A 16,409-nucleotide genomic window follows, 5' to 3' on the forward strand; every position below is an offset into this window, starting at 1 on the left:
TGTCAAATTAGTTATGGTTCTTGGTGCTTCAGCTACTGTGAAGGCAGTGATAACATGAAGAAGATTGAGTAGTGGCCAAAATGTTGAAAGGTGAGAAAAGAGATATGTTCAGAAACACTACTAAGTATTAGTTTGCTCATTGCAATGATAAATAACAGAATTAGTATTTCTTTTATATAAAGCCACATCAAAGAGAATTACTTAGGGTTACCCAGTAATTTTTTTCAGTTTTTAGGCACTGAAAAAATATGGGTAAGCTTGTACCTACAAATATTAATGAGACAGATTTTCACAGAAATAGGAACAAATTACTGGAGGGAAATAAGCCTAATGGAGAGGGAGTCTTCTAATGAGTTGTCACAAATGTTACTGCCATGGCAAGGAAACAGTGAAGACACCTTTTTCTTCTGTATTTATTGACCAAAACATACCAAAAGCAATTTATAACTGAAACACTTTCCAACAATTTTCTTCCTGCTCAGGATCACAACAACTTATGAGTATTTCTAGATCCAGTATTACAGGAAATATGTACAATTGGTCTTTAGCTGCCTTTATAATTGCATAAGCTCCCATAACATAAAAATCAACCTATGGTCAATCTCCCATGACGAAATGCAAACTGGGGCTTGGGATCTTCTGAGGATGGAAGCAATACTGGAATGCAGACCACATTCAGGTGTAGACCTGTGGCTCCAGAAACTTGGGAAGGATGAGAAACATCCTGGATGTTTAATCAAATGGCAAAAGCAGCTAAGCAGCTGCAAGGGAAAACAAAAAGCAATGAGAGAACTCATGGAAAGCATGATGGAGAGGATTTGGTCAAGTAAATGTTTTTTAAAAACAATACCATACTTTTGAGGAAAGAAGTAGAGTGACAAGTGAGGAAATTGTCTGTATGAGAGGTGAAAAATTACATAGAAAAAGGAGACAATAAAGAAGAAAATGAATACTTGAAAGTGGCAGATGAGAGAAGAGAAGAGAAGAGAAAAATGTGGAAGAATAAAAAGCCTAGAAGAAAGGAAGAGGGTAGAATTCATTTTTCAGGTTGGTGAGAGCTGTTGTAATTACCCTTTTGCAGAAGGAGAGAACAATGAGCACAGCTCCTATGAGGCTCTGTGTGGAGCTTCTGCCTGTGGGGGCTGTCAAGTGGCCATCAGCCCTCGCAGGTGTGAGCCCTGCTCCGAGGTGTTGTGCAGTCAGGAAGGAGCAGCCACAAGCAGTTATCAAAGCCCCTGCAGCACACTCCCTCACCAAGTGTCAAGTCCTGTGCCTTAGCCAAAGTCTAATCTGGGCAATTACCTTCTGCCTACATACATTTCACAGCAGTTTCCCTTGGAGGCATTTCAAGGCATGGCTCTTATTTGCAGAGCCACGAGGCACCCCCGAATACCTTGTTAAGGTTTTGATGCCCCACTGAAAGGAAAGCCAGTCCCCTCCTCTCCGGGGTGTCAGCTCAGCTGCCAGTGCTGCTGAGCTCCCTCACAGATGTGTCCAAGAAGCAATTTCTTTTCCATTCAAACAGGCAAGCAAGCACTGTATCACAAGCATGCCAACCCCTCTGGGAGCTACTGTGCTGCCTTCCTGGACAGTAATATGGTTCATTCATAAACCATTCATATGGTTTAGCAGGAGCCAAGAGGTGCCAAGACGTGTTTCTGCTTTGGGAACAGACACCCCTGGGCCATTTCCCCTGGGGCCCAGGTCCTGCCTGTAAGCTCTGTCCACTTCTTTTTGATCACAGGGAGACAAGTGATCTCTGCTGGAGGCCTGACTGCCTCTTGTTTGACCCGCAGGAAAGGTGTCCTGGAGTCAGCTCCTGCACGCCCTGTGCTATGCTCCCATCAGGGTTGGACACGGGAGCCCCAGGATGCGGGCATGCTCCTCATTTGGACTCATGAGGCTCCTGCAGTGGGTGGCCAGTCAGAAAAACTCACATCAAAATCCATCATCTACGTGTTCCATGTGGAACACAGGACAACTCAGCAGCATGAGGCCGCACCTCAAATCCTGTGTGCCGCAAAAAAGACATTGAGGGGCTGGAGCATGTCCAGAGAAGGACAACAGAGCTGGTGAAGGGTCTAGAGAGTGACCCATATGAGGAGTGTCTGGGGTAGCTGTGTGTGCTCAGCCTGAAGAAAAGGGAGACCTTGTTGCTATCTGTAATTACCTGACAGAAGGCTGAAGCCAGATGGGCGTCAGTCTCCTCTCCTGGATAAAAAGTGACAGAACGAGAGGAAATGCCATCAAATTTTACCAGGGGAAGTTTAAACTGGTTATTTTAAAAAATTTCTTCAGCAAAATGCGATCAAGTCCTAGAATAGGGTGCCCAAGTAAGCTGCGGAGGTGTCCCTGGAAGTGTTCAGAAAATGTGTAGGTGTGGTGCTTAGAGACATGGTTTAGAGGTGAATCTGGCTCTACTGGGTTAAGGGTTAGACTCAATGATCTTAGAGTAATGACCTTAGGGCAACCTTAAGGATTCTGTGATTCTATAAAAAAGCTGATCTTTGAAAGAACCAGATACCAGAGCCTGACTGTTACCTGTAAATCCAGTATGTGGCCCTTTAGTTCATGCCTCACCACCTAGAGAAGTGTCTGAAATTATAGAAAGAAAAGGAGCTCATAAAAGAGCAAGAAATTTTATTTTCATGTCTTCTGGAAGTTTTGCTGCCTCCTTTTGAGTCCCCTGTTGATGTCCTGGAGAGTGGCCCACCTTTCTAGGGCTTGGCTGAGGGCAAAGGTGCTGGTCCAACCACCCTGCAGAGGTGACACCTTCCCACCAAACAGGGCAGGTGACCATGGGGACTCCTGCCAGGTGAAGCCACATGCATTTCTGGAGGCCAAGTCTGTGCTGCACACAGGTGGGGAGCCAGAAGGGCTGGTGTAGGACAGTCATATAGCCAAGGCCTCTCCATTGCCCACATGGTAGCACAACACCGTTACAACTCTTGCAGAATGCAGCAGAAGCTGGGAGTATTGCAGACTTCCACGCCACCACCTGTACATCTTTCTCAGAAGTCCATCAGTTCAGTGGAAGTAATGATTAAGGCAGAGCAGCTCCACACCCAAAATAGAGAGGACTTGTCTGCAGGCTGTTTAGAGGGTGGCACGAATGACCACGGTGAGTGAGCCACGAAGGGGGTACTTGCAATGCTGGATGTAAGGGGAGGGGTAGCTCCAAACACTATTTTCACAGGTGCAGGCCCAAATGAAACAGCATCTGGAAGGGTGTGTACAATTTCAGTAACCACCAGCCAGGAAAAATTGTTTTGAATTGGAAGAGGGACAGAAAATGGCTGAGATAATTGGGGAACTGAGGAGCTGTCCTGTGAGAGAGATGAGAACAGGTGGTTGGATCAATCTAGCCAAACAAAGGCTCAAAGGGATTTCTGCTCATGTCTATAAATACTGCAATGTGGAAAGAGCTACAGGACATAGTTAGCAGTAGAAAAAAAAACCCAGAAACTGTGCATGACTGCATTTGGATCAGAAATTAGAAGCCATATCCAAACTCTTAGAACAAGAAGGTGCTTGGAACAGTCTTCCCATTAAAAAAGAATGGGGAAATTCTTACTGTTAAAATAATGCAAGAAGCTTATGAAAATAAGCTTCTATGGTTTGGTGTTTTCAGAAGCAGAAGCTTGAAACTGGTAACACAGAAGCCCTGCCATTATTAAATTAATGCTCTTAGATGTGATAACTCCACAGGATCTGCAACATGGAATAGTACTGAAAGTTGTAAAAATATCCTACAATTTGTAGTAAGATGCTCTATTTTCAAATCCATGTGAGATGTAACTTTAGACAGAGACTATTACATGGAAATTGAAGTCTTCTACTAGATTCTGGCTTACTATCATCCATACTTGATGCCAGCAGGAAACTAATAATTTACTAGAGGGAGTACAATTTGATTCACATATTGATAAGCCCAGCACTGCATGTAGACTCTCTGATTCTGTCAGATCTGTTTGTCCAATACTGCACTTATGACAGAATTAATTTTTAGATTCATTCCGCAAAAAATATAAAACAAGTTTACTTTGACTTGCCAGTTCAATTACTTGATTTTGAATTTTGAGTTCTTAAATAGGATAGTAATAATTGTGCCACACACATAATGAGAAATACTGCACCCAGGAAAAAAAGCCTTGCTTAAAAAAAACTGTGTACCTATATCACTGAGAAGATGCTCTTCAGAATCACCTCGTGATTTTTCATGGCCCCTTTTATTTAAGTAGCATGAGATATTTTTCTTTACACATGTGTGAAATATCTGCCCACTAACAGTGTTTCAAGTTAGGCACTAAATGAAGTTTCTGTTTGGGACTGTGTTTTTTGCAGTATTTTAGTAATTTTATTTTATATGACAGTTCTCTTGCTCTGAGAAGTACAGAGGACTCATGTTGAAGAGTTTTTTTACTCAGAAAACACCATTATCAAGGGTGTATACTCAATATCCTACCTATTGGCTGAGTCTTGAGCTTCTCAGTCCTCAGCCTGACCCTGAGCTGCCAAGACCTGGAGCCAGAGAGGATTAAGGACAAGGGGTGCTGTCACAGCTTGGGTAGGCAGAGTGAAGGCGTACATCTGGACAAAGTGGGTGATTGGTAAGGATGAGGTAGCTCCCAGCACAGACTGACCAATTGCCCCAGCTCCACACTGCTCCCTGCCTTGCCAGGGCTGTCCTGCAAGGGCAGCATGGGCTGGAGGTCCATGGTGGTGGTGGGTCTGCTGGGGGGATGCAACCTTGTGCTGAAACTGGAAGGCAAAGGAGAGAATTGCAGTGAGAGACAGCACAGCAGCTGAGGGCTTTCTTTCTGCATAGATAGTGGAAAAATAGGGCAACTGTCATGCATGGGCTGCAGGGTAGCTGGGGAACTATCAGATCTAAATGTAACTGTTCTGTGTGAAAAGGATGGATCAGTCCAAAGGAAAAATGGAGATATGAAAAAATTCTGTCATTGTGGAAAGTGAGGAAACAGTCTATCTGCTGAATGTATTTATTTCTATCTGTAACCTTTGACTACTTTCAGCTTCAAATGAATATTAATTTTATAAAGCTTTTTTAATGGCAAAAAAATTGGGTTATTTTCTACAGAACTATACCACAGAGAAAGACGTTTTTCTTTTAATAAAATACAGTCACAGTAAAAAATCTTACTGAGTGTCTGGTAAGAGCCCAGACATGTATCTCAAAGCCAAGACTGAGGGGTATGGGCTGTTTGTGTACTCTGGGGTATATTTTTAAATTTGTTATGCCTCTACTTTGCCTTGGAGAGATCAGTACTGATCCATCTCACAGTGCTGATCCATCTCACAGTACTGCAAGGTTATGGTCACACGGGCTGAAGTGTGCTCCAAGACCCTCAGGCATCAAGTGCTATTGGATTCACTATTACTATATTTATTTTATTTTTATTTTTGCTAACAGGAATACTTTGACTGGTGGAATATAACTTCATATTTCTAAATGGTGTATTTCTAAATGGTGAGAGAAGCACAGCCTATGATCCAATGCAGGAAATTTTGCAAATGCAGATGAGGCAAGCCATGAGGACAGGAGTCACCTGGCTGTGAAAGAATGCCTGTGAAAAGGAAGACTTCCTCACTTAAGAAAAGGGCAGCTAAGGAACTGATAGTCAGAAATGCTTATGCAATCTGAGGAGGATAAATTTGGGATTATTCCCAGGAGTGGCCTAAAAGACATTTCACCAGACTAACCAAGTATAGCCTCCATGCATGAGACTATTTTTCTTGTGTAGGACATACTTGAAGTTTCATTTCTGTAGGTAAGAAATTCCTTCTGCAGCCCATTATGCCTTTCTCCTGAGAGCATTAGGTCAATCCACCCATGAAGGACTAAGTATATCCTGGGCTTTTCTTTCCAGTTGCTTGTGTGTTTTTTTTTGCGAGAAACATTTGGAGCTATAGGTTTATTTTTTAATTATTACATTCATGAGTGTTCTTGAGGGCTGTCACTGACCTACAGTTAAAGCAGTGAATTTTGCAGGCACCTGAAGGAAGTGTTTATGTGTACACAGTGTGGGGTCACCCCTGTTGCTCGGTCTCAGCTTACTGCTCTCTAAATCTGCAACCCATGCATGTGTTGCTGTGTTTCACAAACAAGTTGGAAGGCAACAGTGCTCAGGTTTCATGTGCTCTTAATCACTTCTGCCAAATTCCAGGCCTTTGTTTTCCTCCTCCCCAAGTGTGCCTGGACTGTGGCAGGTCAGTCTCAGCTGTGGAGGATGGGCAGGTACACACAAACTCTGCCCGTATTGTGAGCGGTGGGACAGAAGCACCAGTCCAGGAGGTTTGTGACTGCACAGGCAGCACCCAGACAAGGCAAATACTGCCTTTCATCCCAGTTTAGCATGGGTTTGGGTGTGTTACAAGTCCTTGTTACAAGATTTATGTCATCCCATGCCAGGATTATCTTCTGTCTAACCAGTCATGAGCTAAACTTGTCAGTCTCTGCTATAGTTTAAAGTGACTAAAATCAGTTTGAGGTCAAATCACTCCAAATATACCAGTAGTTGGATTTTAGGTGCAACACCAGGACAGTTTTGCAGCTCTGGATGTACACTGCAGAAAAAAAATATAAATCAACCAACATAAAGGAAGACTCTTCCAGTTTTCTTCCTTAGACCTCTCACTGCAGTTTCAGAGCTGTGTTGCTGGTGCAAAGGAGATGCTGGGAACCTCTAGCTAGGAGCAGAGGGAGGACAGTATTGGGCAGCATGGATTTAGCTTGGATTTAATTTTTCTGGATCAGTACCCTGACTACAGAGCCACAGATGTTGATAATTGATAGCCCAGCACAGCTGAGCAGCCTGAATAACCCCACCGTGCCACTGGCTGCCACTCTCAAATTCCCACTGCAAAGAATCCCACAGGTCACATAGAGAACTGAGCTCACAGCTGGGTGTCAGACAATCCTGAGCCCTAATCCTGCTCTGACAGCTCCCTGTTACAAGACATGGTGTTACCTCAAGGGCGCTGAGCACATTTTGTCAGCTTCCTGTCTGTAGAGCATAAAAACTCCTCCAGACTGGCCTTTGCTCCAAGAAAACATCAAACGTAATTAAATCGGCTCTTAAAAATACATAGTAGATAGAGTTCCTAGTCTGCCTAAACAATATCCACTGGAAAGTCTTATTTAGTACATTGTCATCTTCCTAGGTGAAAAGTAAAGTCATTAATACCAACCTCACTGGACATGGAGGACCATTCCCACTGGATAGTATCACCTCAGTGTGGCAATGAGCGGCCTTGCCTATGAGTGTACAGAATGTCAATACTCCAACTTGCTGTGTCTCATTCTAACGCTTACTTAAATGCAGGGTGAGCAGTTGCAAAGGGCACGAGGTGCTCAGACTGCCTCCTCAGGGCCCACGTCAGCCAGCTGTGATCCCACCTACAGACTGATTCTGAAGCCGTCAGCTTTCCCCCCTGCAGTGTGTTTCTCCTCAGCTTTATTCCACACCAGAGGAGATGTGGTGCTGAGTAACTGGGAAAGCGGGGTCCTCATCACATTTGGGGACCTGCATTACCCAAGACTGCTCTCCCATCACTTGCTCTGCCTCACATGCCTGAGATGGCTCAGAGCAAAGACCTGAACTTCACTCTGTCATATTTCAATGAATGTATAAACACCTGCTTTCCAAATCAGCTTCTTTCCAAGATGATAAATATTTAACCCCTCCTACAAATGGAGCAATGGTCTCAAAAGATTTTAAATTTGACTATAGTTTTGTTTAAAGGATATTTTCTTTGAAATTCAAAGTTAATGTGTCTCTTGGGCAAACTCAGGGTCTCTGTCTCATTTGATTTTAAATTAAGAACTCTGGACAGTTCATTACTTCTGGGGAAAATGGTAAAACTGCTCAGTTCTTCAACAAGCCATGAGGTGGAAAACTGCAGGGTCGTTCAGTCCTCTTGCTGGTTCTGGGGGAGTTGCAATGGTCTGTGAAAAGAAGATTCACATGTGGTCACCTTGTTCCATTATTTGTCAGCAAAAGATGCTACCTGCTGTCCTGAAGTCATGGGAGATTTCCAGGGTGCTTCCTGGCATGTAAAAGCAAGCAGTGGGCTTGAGTAGCTATTTCTGACACAGAATATCACACTTTAAAAGCAGAACATCTGGTTTAGTTGAAATCAGCTGGGCATGACCTGAAGGCAAATCATGAGTTGCATAATTACACTTAGCTTCTAAGTGAAATTAGGGATTTAGTCTGGAAATTCTGTAGAAGCTCTTGCTCTGCTCTGCTCTCCTGCCTCTTACACCAGATATATTATAATCCTTCAAAATACAAACACGGAGCTAACCAGTGCCAGCAGTATTTCCTTCACGGTAGCTGCTTTTGGGCGGGGCCCACACCATGCTGCGGAGGGGAAGGCTGCATTCAAATACATGAGGAAGAAAAGATACCACACCCCAGCACAGTAAGGACATGTACCTTGAAGCAATCCAGAGGAGGCCATCAAGTTGATTAGAGGGATGGAGCACTTTTCCTGTGTAAAAAGACTAAGATAAATGGGATTGTACAGCCTGGAAAAAAAATGGCTTTGGGGTGACCTAATTGCAGCCTTCCAGTACCTGAAGGGAGCCTACAAGAAGGCTGGAGGGGATTTTTCTAGATCAGGCAGTGACAGGACAAGGGGAATGGCTTCAAACTGAAAGACAGCAGGTAAAGATTAGATATTAGGAAGAGATTCTTTACTGTAAGGGTGGTGACACACTGGAACAGGCTGCTTAGAGAATCTGTGGATGCCTCATCCCTAGAAATCTTTAGGGCCAGGTTGGATGGAGCTCTGAGAAACCTGATCCAGTGCAAGGTGTCCCTGTCCATTGGCAGGGGGTTGGAACTAAATGCTCTTTAAGGTCCCTTCCAGCTCAGGCTCTATGACTCTATGATTTTACTTGCCTTTCCCCCAAGCGGTGTGTGAAGATCACCTTGCAGTGGGGCAGAGGTGAGCACCATCCTGCCAGTGATCTGACTTCTCACTTGAAGGGCCTTCTCACAGCCTGGCCTCCGTGCTGCACAGCACCAAGAAAAGCTTGGCTATGGCCAGTTTTTCTTTTTTCTTCCCATATCTCTCGTCATTCCTCCAATTACCGCTTTCAAAATTATGGAGGAATATGCTCTATCCCTTCAATTTTCTTCTGCTGACCCTTCCCTTCATTGCAGTGTTTTGCATAGAAGAGTCTTGATTTTTTTCTCGTTTGCTTTGGGACATTTGTCTGTTTAATAACTCTCTCGGAGACATAACCAGGGTGATTCAAATGTTATCAGCTTGGGCTCAGGGGCTCTCATCAGTGTCAACCCTTTCCTCACATGTCTGCTTAAGTTCACATTTTTATGTCAAAAGACACCGTGCAACCTTTTCCTCTTTAATCCTCATCTGTCATTATTTGGATAATGGAAGAGGAAAGTACCTGAGGTAAGAAAATCCAAGCCTAATCCATGAAGACAGTCTGAATCAAAGTTTCATCAAGCTGCCTTTTCCTTCCCACTGGCTCTGAACCGAAACAAAGGATAAGACATCTTTTCATCTTATGTCTCACTACTGATAAAGAATATTCTCTCCTAGTATATATCACACAATCCCTCAATTGACATCCCTCACTGTGTTTCAGGTAAAGGGTTGTGTCCTTGTGGTTGTGGTACCAAGACCCTCAAGATCCGAGCCCCCCAAAATCTGAATCAAACTGCAACTTTTTTTGTTGCTAGTCAGTAGCTAGAGATGGATAGTTATGATTAAGCAATTGCATTGTGAACATTGTGTGCTGAACTAATCTTTTAAGGGAAAGGGAAGACAGTCCCAAGCTGAATGGACTGTTTGGACAAGAGCCACCAGGAGTGAAGTCAGCACAACTGAGCAGTAACTGGGGGAAAGGTAATACCAGCAGTGGGAGATCCTGACCACCAACCCACTGACCACCAACTCAAAATGAACCCAACTCCAGTGGAGGGAACAACTGTGCATGCCGACTAATTAGCATGAGAATGAGAGACATAACTTGGGAATAGGAGTTTCAACACTAATTAATGAAAAAGTTATGTAATCTGTAACCAATGAATGCTGAGGCCTTTGTTAAAATGTATAAATAACATGAAGCTCTGATGATTGAGAAGCCAGCCTTTTGTGAGTTACGTCCCAGCTCCCTACTTTGCACGAACTTGAATAAAAAATAGAAATACCTCATCTCAGTGTGAATTGGTGCCCTGCACCCAATAGCAAGCTTGTGTTTGGGACAACAGCTGGAAATGTGATAAACATGAGAGGCTTACTTGGTATATAAAGATAAAACTGAAACTTCCACTGTGAATCTAAATAAATGTTCTTCAGCATTGATTTCTCAAAAGCAAAAAAATCACAAAGCATTTTTAATACAGATTTGCTTCTGTTCTGTATTGTAAAAATCTTTCTTATAGATTTTATTAGAAAACAGTTACATAATCACCTGCACTGCATATAAAATATGTAATTGTATCTAGGGGGACAAAATAGGCCTGTTCTGGTAATAAAAAATCTCTATCAGTAGAATTTTGTAAATACAGTGCAGCATGCAGAATCAGCCTTTTTTTAAACTGCCTTCTCCAGTACCACAGAGCTATGTCCTCTATATAGCTCCAACCTCTGCTCAGCCTTACGATGACCCCTGATACTATGCAATGTTTTGCCAGTTTGCAAGAACCACCAAAACTGTAGCAAGAACTTGTGGAACTCTTGAAACCCACTGATATCCTTCTGTGTAATGGGGCACTGCTTCAGATCGCCTGGAAAATCCCTTCTGAACTCTGTAACTCCTGCCTTTGTTTTGCCCTGTGAATTCTGCCAATCCACAGCAGAGAGAACGGGGCTTTGTACACACTGTGCAGATTGCTTCAGACGCTCCCATCTGCAGTGTAAGCTTGTACCTTGTGTATCAGCTGTGTGCTTCTCTGAACTAGCTCACACTTCAGAGAAGCAGGGAAGAGATGCAGAGACAACCTCACAGCACAGTTAGCTAGGGCACAGTGGCCATTATGAATCCTACAGGGACTCACTCTCTGCAGACTGTTAACTCTATTCCTGTGGTTGAAGTATCAAAGCAATTAAATAGATATTCTTCTCTGGGACTGAGACTACTGCTAGGGAAGTACAACTGTACCTCTGCACTTGCTGCTGTAGAGCTCCCATCCTGGCTGTTTCCAGGACATCCCAACAGCATGCACATGCATGCACAGAACAAACAATAGTTAAACTAAGTAAAAAAACTTGGTGTGAGTGCCTCTATGAGCTTCTGCTCAGTAAGACCTTAAGAAATTGTGTAGGGCAGAAACATTTTGCCAGTTTCACTCAAATTAGCAACACAATGGACAAAGGTTTTGCTTCTTTTTTCCTTCTTTAATGCAACAACATAGATGCTGCTAAATAAGCGCCGTCTTCATAGGGACAAAATAGGAGGTCAGATTTAAAGAGCTGCGCTTGCCCTTGTGTTTCTTAGAAGCCTTCTCTGTCTCCATGTTGACAGTGCAGCTGTCCACTGAAAATTATGCAGAAAGATTAATAAAATCTTAGCTGGAATCTAAAAATGTATGCAAGTCCTAAATTTTTTTAAGTAAGCAAGGATCATGTCGTTCAGATGCAATGGCTGACACATTTTTACCTTATGGCTGTAGTAGTTATCAAGTGCAAATTGTAAAAAAAGAAATTTAATAGAGGAAAGTAAATCAATCTGACTTCAGCCACATCCTGTCACAATTTCTCCTAATGTCCCATGATGACCCAAGAGGCTGGGGAATATAGTGTGACTATCATCCAGCAGCAAAAATATTATCACACGCTTCGAAGCTACTGGCTGCCTTTCCTCTAACAAAGTCAGAGCTGTAACGTGCACCCTGATGAAAACAGGATGGCCCCTTTCAAACCGAGGTGACAGAGACAGACGAGGCAGTAAGACGAAACCAGCAGAAGCCAGCACACACAGAGCTGCAGTAAATCTAAGCCATAAACAGAATGCCTTCTGTACTTCCAGTCTTCCAAGGGCCCTGCACTTTCTGAAAGCACAGCAGCAGCACTGCTGCGCCTTTGACCTTGCAGACCTACAGGCAGTCGGAGAAGCAACGATTCTGGTGATTTTAAAATGACTCAGGCCCATGAAACTCCATTTTCACCTGTTTGGGGAGGAATGTGTGGCTGTTGGTGGGCAGCCAGGGAGGCAGCCTGGTGCAGCCTGGGCACAGCCATACGATAGGGCTGCCCACACAGTGCTGCAGGACTCCCTGTTCGGGATCAGCTAAGCTTCTGACACCGTCACTCACAGTGAAGTGCTCCTGATGCGAGCTGTGCTGCAAACCTGGCTTGTAAACCAAGGGATTAGCAACTAGTCTGTAGGTCCCAAACCTCCTGTCTTTCACACAGTATATTAAAACATTTTTAGTTTATTAAAACTAAATCCATGGGGAACTGCATGCTGTGGCTGGGTTTCCAAAATATTAAATTGAAAACCAGTTTGATGCAACACTAGAGCACGACCCAATATTTGCACCTACAAGTAATCAAACTGCTCAGATTAACTGCTCTACAGACATGATTCATGTTGTTTTGATTTTCATTTTGAGAGCTTAAAAATGGCTTCTTTTTCTGAAAACCAGACCTTGTGGAAATGAAGAAGTCTTACCTAATGTTTTTGTTCTGAGAACTGAGATAACTAAATTTGAACACGGAAAATTTAAAAATATTTTAAGTGTCACACGTCTGGACTGCAGTACATGTCTGGACTAGATGTATTTATATGCATTGTGCTATTAGCACCGTTAGACAAATGAGCAACTGAGGCACAGAGCAAGACAGATTTGGTTTCAGTTAAAACACCTGCATCGAAGTGTCTGGAGTACAAGATGGCACCTGCTCAGCGTCTACATGCTCATTGCAGCGGGTGGAGATGAGTACAGGGTCAGAAGAGTGACTGAGTTGGACAAATGCAGGATTCCACATTGAGCTGAATCCCCTATTGCTCAGTCACACGTCACACGTTTCTGAGCACAGCTACCCCTCCTGAGCGCTGGGCCATGGGGCCTGCTGTAGGGGACACGATCCCCACGCTGTTCTCTAGACTTTCAGTACACACTGCCGAGATGCCCTGTGCAGACAATCTGCCCTGATGGCCTGATGACTCTGTGGAGTCACCTTCAAACAAGCACCAACAGAGAACCTACTTGAGGTTACACAAGATGCTTCTGTCACACACAGCAGCAGTTTCGTTCAGGGCTCTGTCCTCCTGCTAGCAACCTGAACTTGTTTTATGGCAAAGAATGGATGAGACAGCAAATGTACAGACAGCTTGACTCTTCTCTGTCTTTCAGAAGGCACTAGTTCTACCTAGGCAGAGAAGGAATATTTGATCACAAGCCCTAAGAGGCTGAAAATGGCTTGGGGAAGGACAGAAGGCAGCATATAATCTAGTTTAGGTGGAAAGTCAGGAACTATGAAGATCTGTAATGCTTCCATACTGTAATGATTTCGTATTCCATCACTCTTCTGGAGGATTTTAGAAGCAACAGAAAAGCTGTTCTGACTGAAAACACAAGGGATGCAACTAACAACTTGATCTACTACAGTATTTGATTTCAGTCAGGAGGTTGAAATTACAGCCTTTTAGAAAACAAAGATACCTTGTGTCTACAAGGGAGCACTGTGACATTTCACTTCTGCTTGGCAGAATACACAGGACTCACCAAATCCTCCCCACTGCAGCGTAGTTGAAGGCAACTCAGGTAAAACCTATCATCCAGGGCACAAAGTACAAGGAATCTGCTCTGAGCTCATTCCCAATCCAGGTATCATCTCTAGACTGAACAGGCAGCTTGAGCAAGGATGCATATCCTATATATAAATATATATAAATATGCATATCCTATATATAAAATGTTGGAATGATGATGATTAGCCTTGGTTGCTGCCAAGGTGTGCATGGTTTCCTGAGGTTTGTAGCCAGGAGAGTGAGCACACACAATGAACCAGGCAATGTGCCCAGTACCAAAGAAAGACTGTAGAGTTTTTGTTTTCCACCCACCTCTTACAGTGCTCGTGAGAGCAACCAGCACAGTGTTTTCCCAACTGATCATTTAGGATCTCTGCTGTCCTTCACCTTGGTACATAGATAAGATCATTTTTTTTCCCACAGAATCCATATCAGGACAACTGTTCCTTTGAAATGTGCTAAACAATAGCCGTGTGCTGTTAAGCTGTATTTCTACCTGGAAGTTTAGGGGAATTGTTAATGAAGACAAGAATGGTCAAGTAGCAAGGGCTGAGATGTTTTAACATCTGGGTTATTCAGGCAGGACATGAGTGTGAGTCAGGAGAGTATCCCAGCTCCTGTAAGGCAAGCACAGAAGATACTACAGCACAAAAGGGATCTTTTAACATTACAGAATTAATTCATACTCTTTTTCTTCTACTAGCTGCAGGCCTGAGCACTGTGAACACAACTGACAGGACACAGCTTTGCTCTCCAAAAATTCCTACACTTCTTACCTGTCTTGGAGACAGCAGGTGAGTTTCAGTAACATATTCTCTAGGGATTAGATACTAGCAGCTACTACAGGTGAAAAAGACTACTACTAACTACCAGATTTCTGCTTTAACTATGGGCCTTTCACATTCATACACAGGAGATGAACCACAGAAAACATTTTTTATGTTAATTTGGTGTAGTCTGTTTTTCCCATTTAATTTTGAATTTAAAAATAAAGCCAGATTCTCTGCTGACAGTTGGAGAGCCGTAAGTCTGAATGACTATATTCTGAGGATTATTTCTTCTCGATTATTAAATAAGCACTGTTTTGGTCCAAAGGACTACTGCTCTGTAGTATTATCCAGAAAGAAAGAGAACAGAAAATGTGCAAGCTTCTCAACAGTTTGTCCGTCCATGTTGCTTGTATCCTGAGCATCTGGGAATGACCCATCTACCAATAGAGTGCTCCAAATACAGCTCAGATGCTCCAGCAGTTCCCTGCTTTTTGACATCAACATCCAAAAGAGCCAGTTCACAATTCTGTGTTCCTGCCAATGTCATTTAAGCAAATACTTTGTGACTGATATATGATACAACCATTATCCTATTTCTTAAGCTTTAAACACCAGATTTCATTGTGTTCCCAAAGTGGTATATACAAAAATATAATGCTGGTCATGGGTGTTTTTTAAGCAAAATTTGCACTCCCTCATCTAGTCCTTAGGTAATAAATTCAGAATTCACACTGCACAAGTAACCAAACTCAAGATGATTAAGCTTCAGGGAGGAAAAAGCACGCACATGAAGTAATGGCTCAAGAATTTCACTCCAGAGAGTCTCCAAAAACCCTTTAGAGCACAAGAAAAAAGGCCTTAAAGTATATTTCTTGATACTAATAGATGGAAAAAACAACCAAAACCCACAATAAATGTAACATATCAAACTTCCTAATTTCAGGCATTGCTTATAGATGGATAAGTCCTGAAGTTATTACTTAAAATTATGTTAGAGAAAAATCTGAGTAACTGATAAATTACTAGTCTAATTTATTTTAGCAGGTCACACCTGCAAATTCTGTAAAATTCAGCATAAAATAAAATTTGTCAGAAAAACATCCCATTAATTATATTTGGGCAATGATTCTATTTCTCAACATGGATCTGAATTGTTTTCAAACCTGTGATTTCAAGCAACCAATTTTTTATTTTTCAAGCTCAATATAGCAGACAAGCCGCAGCAATTTGGAAATTAAAAAAAAACAAACCAAAAAGGCTCCTTCACAACTGGATAAACATCCTCCAACTTTCAGAGACTGTCTTAGACATGACAGGCTAGAGTCACTGACAAGGTAGTTAGAACACGGATATGAAACCTCCCCAGCTCACATTCTAGCTCTTACTACCCCATCCTTTCCATCTTCTCACTCACAAGAAAATTCCAGGCAGTAAACAAATACATAGCAACAGGAATCCTTACTGCAGCACTAGAGGGTAACACTGGTCCTTTGAGAGACAAAGGCTGAGTATCTTCTAAGCTCCCCTAAACCATTTTCACTTTTCTATAAATAAAGCTGCTTATCACTGTACTTAAGCTTCAGGAACTTTAATTAGACCAAGAATTCCTCTAATGATTAGATAAAGGTTGTTGCAGTTGACTGCTCAAAGTCTTAAAAGCAATAGGAACTTTCCTCCTTTTTCCTCTTTACAAGAAACTTACTTGGGAAAGTGAGCACTGTCAAATAAAAAAAAAGCCTCTTTTCAAAAGCATATTTTGACCTTCTTCTTATGAAGTGGAAAGGAAATTATTATATACCTCAGCTCACCCTGCAATTAACAATTCCAACTTTGCCTCACACTTAAGGCCTAGAAATCAGATAAGCACTAAACCTCAAAGCCTA

Source organism: Poecile atricapillus, chromosome Z (genome assembly GCF_030490865.1).
Source record: "Poecile atricapillus isolate bPoeAtr1 chromosome Z, bPoeAtr1.hap1, whole genome shotgun sequence".
NCBI classification, from domain to species: domain Eukaryota; kingdom Metazoa; phylum Chordata; class Aves; order Passeriformes; family Paridae; genus Poecile; species Poecile atricapillus.